Here is a 6,977-nt window from a genome sequence, read left to right on the forward strand (position 1 = left end):
AGGGATGCACCGATACATCGGTGAGACATCGGCATCAGCCGATGTTAGCCCTATTTACCACAATCGGCACATAGGTAAAATAAGGTGACATCACCGATGGCAGTCGCCGATGTTTATGTTTTGCTACGTGACCGGGCGAAGTCGCATTAGCGTCATTATTTTTAAATCTGATGGACCGAATGTTAAATCAGGGCATCATTTTGAAGGATTAGATCAGTGACTGTGGGTCTACCGTAACTTTAAAGTCATGCTGCATGCTGCAGGACTTCCACCCCGTGTAGCGATTGTCTGGAGGATCGGTAAATTAAATCCATCCTTCAGTGTTCTTGGCAGACCGTCGTATATATTTGTGACTCCCGTTAACTTCAAGAAACTTACTATGGCTCGCTCAACCGCTCTCTTGCTCTTACACATGCACACACGTATTCCCCAATCTCTCTCTTAAAGGGACAGGCTGCCTTATGCTACTATTACAGTTTAAATAGTAAAACATCGGCCATCCGCATCGGTATCGGCAAAAAAAAAAAAAAAGATAGTGTTAACTTTAACCTTAATTTAGGTTGCATGGTGTTCACAGAAAGCACTCAAGAACTTCACTCTCAAGAACTTCACTCTCAATAACATCATTGAGCAGTGCAGTGCATAACAACATCCACCTGGATAGCCTCCGGAAGATCATGATAGCATCCCTTCTCACATAGTGAAGACAGCTTGGTCGTCTCTGAAGACTGATCATATAACTGGATCCTTTTTCAATTAGCAGAACATATTAAGCTGGGAACAGAGGGCAGTGTAATCAGGCCGCCCCTCCCTATACCGTTGCACACATTGGGAGTTTTGCGTAATAACCGGGAGGGTTTCATATACAATTTGAGTAAGGCGACCCACGGGTTTATGTTTTTATAGTTCTGCTTCAATCCAATTGGTTGTACATATGTAATTCATATTATCATGAAAATACACCTTCGCAAAGCATTATAATTTTACAGACCACACAAATGTAAATCTACCCAGATGTGTCAGAGGGCCCTTGAGCAAGGAACCGAACCCTCAACTGCTCCCTGGCGCCGGCTAAACTGACTGCCTCTCCGCTCTGGATCCTCTGTGCTTGTGCACAAATGCTTGTGCATGTGTGCATATAACTGAGTCTGTTGTATGTAACTGTATTGCATGTAACTTTGCATATCTGTGTATACATTTTTTTTTAAAGTGGAAGACTGAATTTCCCCTTCGGGGAATCAATAAAGGTTCATCTTTCTACAGCTCTGGAAAACATTAAGAGACCACTCCACATTTTTCTTAAATCTTTATCTCTACATGTATGGTAGCCATTCCAGTGTCTGTTGAATTTCAACACAGAGAAAAATCCTCAGTAGTTTATGAAATACAATATCAAAAATTATAATAATAATTTAATTCAAAGACATACCTATAAATAACAAGACACAAGAAAATTATAATGCTGCAGTGGTCTCTTATTTTTTCCGGGGCTGTAAGTAAGCAATCACTCAGATGAAGATATGAAAAAATTACACAGATGCTATAGAAGAAAGGTCTGTTCATTTACATTTTTGTTCTTACGTGATTATTATTTTTTGTCTTGAGTGCTTTTATCATGTCTGTTATTGATTATGCTGTTTGTAAAAGGTCTGTCAAGTTGGTTGCACTGTTGCTGTCTTGGTAATGTGCAATGTTTCCTCAGAAGTTTCCTAAAAAATGAAAATGGAGAATTAATCAATAACACTTAAATACATCAGGAAACCTTTGGCAGGACGCCGTGCTGTGATTGGCTGAACAATTGAAAAGATGTTTAATGTGGCATCAAAAGAAAGAGTTTCAAAAGATAATCAACAATACTTTTACACATAGAACATTAAAATATGACAAGAAAGTATGGTGGTCAATTAATGAAAGGTTTTTGAACAATGATGAGTTTCCTCAGTCAAACATACATTATTGATAATGGTCTTTTCACTCTTCAGTTTTGGTCCTCCTCATCTCCTCTGGTTAACAGAGTTGGCAAAGATAGAGTGTAGAGAGGTCTCTCCTCCATCCTTGACTACGTATAAAAGAGACCTGAGACACTATAGGTTTCTGACAATTTGTATTCATAGCTTTAGTTGTTCAGTATGATCCAATATGTAATCAAACTTTCTGCCCATTTTTGGTTTGTGTGTACAACATGTTGTCTTACCACAAATCTGAGGTGTTGTCAAAATGAAATACAGAGCATTACACCACACAAACTATCTCCTATAAAAAGATTTACTGTAGTGAAGTATGTATGCTTCTGTTGTACACTGCAATCACTTGCATAATGCGAGGTTTGACTGAGTATGCGGTCCATAATCTTGATCTGCTAATGGCTGCTTTGCATTCACTCGAAATAATTAGCTAGCTAACTCAATAAACATATTGCCATAAAAGAAAAAAAGGTGGATATTAACAATCTTTCAGGTGTTTCCATACAATAATATTTATGGTTCATACAGAGAGGACTCAGCTGTTGGTTTTATAAAACACAGTAAAGATAATCAATAGGATCAAAGATGCAGAGATGATGAAGAACACCGGGGGCAGCAGACTTTTAACCTTCACATCTGGAGCAGCAGGGGGCGACACTGTGACACATCAAGGGGACAAGGAAGACATTGGACCTTAAACATTTGTGAAATCCTGTTAGGATTGCATAATCAGGACATCACTAACAAGATGGCGACGGTGACGTCATAAGAGGACCCGCCCCCGACAACGTCAGCCTATAGAAGAGTCTGGAGAACCCCATGTGACAAGCGGCCAACAGGATCCAGCCCCCGGCTACCAACCAATGAGAGCACGAGACCGGAGCATGTCTTATTTTGAAGTTGGTTATTGTATGACCGGAAAAGGATGGTTCTATAACATGTTTGTATTGTGAAATCGATCTCTCTTTTGTTCCGGACCGCCAGACAGTAACTACTGATGAGCTCCACTCATTCAGCGGCCTGTGGACGCGTGTAGCTACCGGGCTATTGAGCCACAGCTGTGAAACTTTTGTAAAACCTACTGCTGCATCCTTTTATTAAATACTCCTTTTAAACTTTCATGAGGAGCTTCATTTCGTTTTCTTTTAAGGCTACATTTGTTAACTTTATTAAAAACGTATTGTAATATTTGCTGAAACTGACAACAGTGCATGAGACAAACAACTAGTGAGTAAAGCATGCTCCTAATGGTGTTTACAAAGTTCATCTGGGCCAGAGGGAACTCTCTAACGCAGTGTCCGTCCTGCACTCCTATCAAACTGTCAACTATGTCATGATCCTTGTTTTGTGTCTGTTGTTTTCTGGTTTATTTTTAAATGTTTTCCCCTCTTCTGTGATGTTTAGTTTCACTTCCTGCCTGCGTTTCGCTCCTGTGGCTGATTGTGGGTATTTCCAGTTCTCTTAATTTGCATCCCTACGTCCCTCACTTGCGTCTTACGCAAAGAAAGAGGAAGCAAGGAAATTCGTTTTAAGAGAAATGGGACGTCCTTTCCTCGGAGTGTCACGTGTGGCGACGTCCGTTTGAGAGGACGCTGGTACAGCTGGATCGTCTGACAGAAGCCAGCTCTGTCCCCGTTTCATTCAAACACACAAACACCCCCCCCACACACACACACACCTGACGCCTCTGTTAGTTCACACTTGTATCATTTGTTATAGAACAAAATAAATTTAATGAAATAAGAACTAATTTTCCCAAAAAGATAAAAGCCATTCTTAAAAATGTAAAACGGAAAAGCTGATCCTGCAGGCAGATATTAAATCTGTCTCTTTTAATTTGAATGTGTTCATAATAATAATAATGGATTGGAGATCATGAAAAAGGTTTCCAATAAATGAATAAACACATTTTTTCAGATATGATACATTAATTGAAACAAAACACTGTATAAAACTGAGGAGTCATTCCCTGAGTTTAATGTCTTCACTCCGCTGTGAAGCTGCTCTCAATTTAAGAAGCATCAGATCAGCGCATGCGCTGCAGCGCCCAATCAGTGACGAAAAAACAGTAAGGGGACGGGGCGAGTGGCTGAGGATTTCACAGGAGGATGTTCTGGTGGTTCCTCGGTTATCGCTCCTTGGTTGTCGCTCCTCGCTCTTGGGTCCTCGGTCCTCCGGCACAAATAACCGCCATGGGACGCTCCTTAAGATGGCGCACACAATCAACTTCTGGTGAGACAGAGGACCGAGGAGTCAGGAAATGACAAGAGAACTGAAAAGTGTCATTGTGTTCACCTGTTGCCCCTGTGTTTCTCCTCCCCTCTCCAGCTGTGTCTTGTCTTGTGATTACCCATGTGTATTTAATCTTAGTTCGCTTTAAGTTCGAGCCCCCATACCTGCCTCCCCTTGTTTCTCTGCATTTAGGTCCTGTTACCACAACCGTGACAGAACGACCGGACCCGAAATGGACCCAGCAGTATTTTTTGAGGATGCTCTTGTGGAGCATTTGTACAACATTTTATGTATCTATGGAGAGTGGAGCAGAGCAGTTTCTAAAGAGGCTCAGGATGCAGCTCTTTTTTGTGCATGCTGGGAATTGGCAGGTAAGCCATGGTTAGAGAGCTAACTGTCAGAACTATGAAGAACATTTGTCTCTTCCCCAGATACACTGCACTCTTGCCTTAAACATCGTGTCACACCAGTCATGCTTCCGGCTCAAGTCCTAGCCACTACGCTTCCACCTCCTGCAGCCATTCCTTTTGGCTCCAGTTCCGGCTGCCATGTGTCCAGGCCTTGCCCCGGCCTCCATGACGTTTCCAGGCCTTGCCCCAGCCTCCATGACATTTCCAGGCCGAGTCCCGGTCTTCACGTTGTCTCCAGGCCGAGTTCCGGCCGCCACAATTCCAGACCCAAGCCCGGCCGCCATGCTTCCAGCTCTGGTCCGGCCCACTCCACCCCCTCCTGTCCTGTCGGCAATTCGGCCCTCTCCTGTCTCGCTCTCCGGTCCCACCGACTTCTGATCCTGTCCCGTCGAGGTTCCCGCCCAAGCCTGTTCTGCCGTGCATCCAGCCGACATCATGTCCTGCTCCATTGGGGTCCTGCAGTAACCTGTTCCAATGGGGGTCGTGCTAACACCTGCTACTTGTCCGTTGGGGGTCCGCCGTCACTTGATCCGCCGGGGGTCCCTCCAACACCGGTACCTGCTCTGTTAGGGGTCCCGCTATCACCTGTTCCGCAGGGGTTCCCGCCAACTCCTCTCCCATTCAAGTCGGTGGTCCCTCCGACACCTGTTCCATTGGTGGTCCCACCAATCTATCTCCCTTTCCAGTCGGGGGTCCCGCCGACCCATGTCCCTGTCCAGTCAGGGGCCCCGCCAACCCATGTCCCTGTCCTGTCAGGGGCTCCGCCGACTCAAGCTCCAGTCCCGTCGGTAATCCCACCAACTCAAGCTCCTGTCTCGTCGGGGGTCTCGCCGACTGAAGCTCATGTCCCGTTGGTGGTCCCGCTGACTCAAGCTCATGTCCCGCCGACTCTAATTCATGTCCCGTTGGTGGTCCCGCCGACACCAGCGCCTTCATCTACGGGGTTCCCGCCGACGCCAGCAGCTGCCTCTTCGGGGGTCCTGCCGAAGCCAGCACCTGCCACTTCAGGGGTTTCCCCCGATGCCAGTACTAACAAGGGTCCCACCGAAGCCATATCCTGCTTCTTTGGGGGTCCCGCCATTGCCAGTACCACCCGGGTTTCCTGCCGAAGCCACCTCCTGCCTATTCGCGGGTCCCGCAGACACCAGTACCAACGAGTGTCCTGCAGACAACAGCTCCTGTCCTGTCGGTGATCCCGCCAACTCAAGCTCCCATCCCGTCGGGGGTCCCACCGACTGAAGCTCATGTCCCGTTGGTGGTCCCGCTGACTCAAGCTCATGTCCCGCCGACTCAAGCTCATGTCCCGCCGACTCTAATTCATGTCCCGTTGGTGGTCCCGCCGACGCCAGCGCTTGCCTCTTCAGGGGTTCCGCCGATGCCAATACTACCAAGGGTCCTGTTGAAGCCATCTCCTGCCTCTTTGGGGGTCCCGCTGTTGCCAGTACCACCCGGGTTTCCCGCCGAAGCCATCTCCTGCCTATTCGCGGGTCCCGCAGACGCCAGTACCAACGACTGTTCCGCCGACAACAGCTCATGTCCCGTCGGGGGTCCCGCCGATTTGTGCTCTTGTATCCTCGGTGGTCCCGCCGGCCTCCTGCCCGTCCTCCAGAGGGTTCTAATTGCGGCCTGCACGGTCCTCCAGCCCGTCGTCAAGAGGCGCCTCGTCGTCCTCCGGAACTATTCCGCCATCCTCCAGAGTTCCCTCACTGCCACGGTCTCCGCCTCTGTCTCTGCCCATGTCTCCGGTCCCCAGAGTTCCCTCGCCTTGGTCTACGCCCCTGTCTCCGCCCCTGCCTCAGCCCATGTCTCCGGTCCCCAGAGTTCCCTCGCTGTGGCTTACACCCCTGTCCCCGACCTCTAGAGTTCTACTGCCACAAACTCTCTGCATGCTCTTACTCTGCCTTGCCCCCGGGCCGTCCGCCCGAGACCTACTTCTTGGCCTTTGCCTTGCCCCCGGGTTGTCCGCTCGATGTTGTCCATTCTTTTCTCATCCATTCCCTCCCCTCCCATACAGAACAAGACAACAGTAAAAGTACAAAAACATATCATTATTCACAAATGATCACCTTTAAAAGATATTTTCCAACAAACACAAGCGAATTAATCATAAACTTATTGCAAATATTGTCACGGAAAAAGGTCAAGGTAAAGTAGTTATGGTTGACTATAGCCGAAGCGAACACAGTTTCATGCTTTTCATGTATGTTAAAACTGGTTGCCATGTTTTAATAAATGTACCAGTGGAGCCACCCAAAGCACACTTTATTTTTTCCGTGTGTAGAAACCTCAGGCTCTGTCACCCGCTGGGTATAAGTGGGAGATGACTCCTGCCTCCACTTCACAAATATAACTTGCCAGTATAAACATCTTG

This window comes from Eleginops maclovinus, chromosome 5 (assembly GCF_036324505.1).
Source record: "Eleginops maclovinus isolate JMC-PN-2008 ecotype Puerto Natales chromosome 5, JC_Emac_rtc_rv5, whole genome shotgun sequence".
In the NCBI taxonomy this organism is placed as follows: Eukaryota; Metazoa; Chordata; class Actinopteri; order Perciformes; family Eleginopidae; genus Eleginops; species Eleginops maclovinus.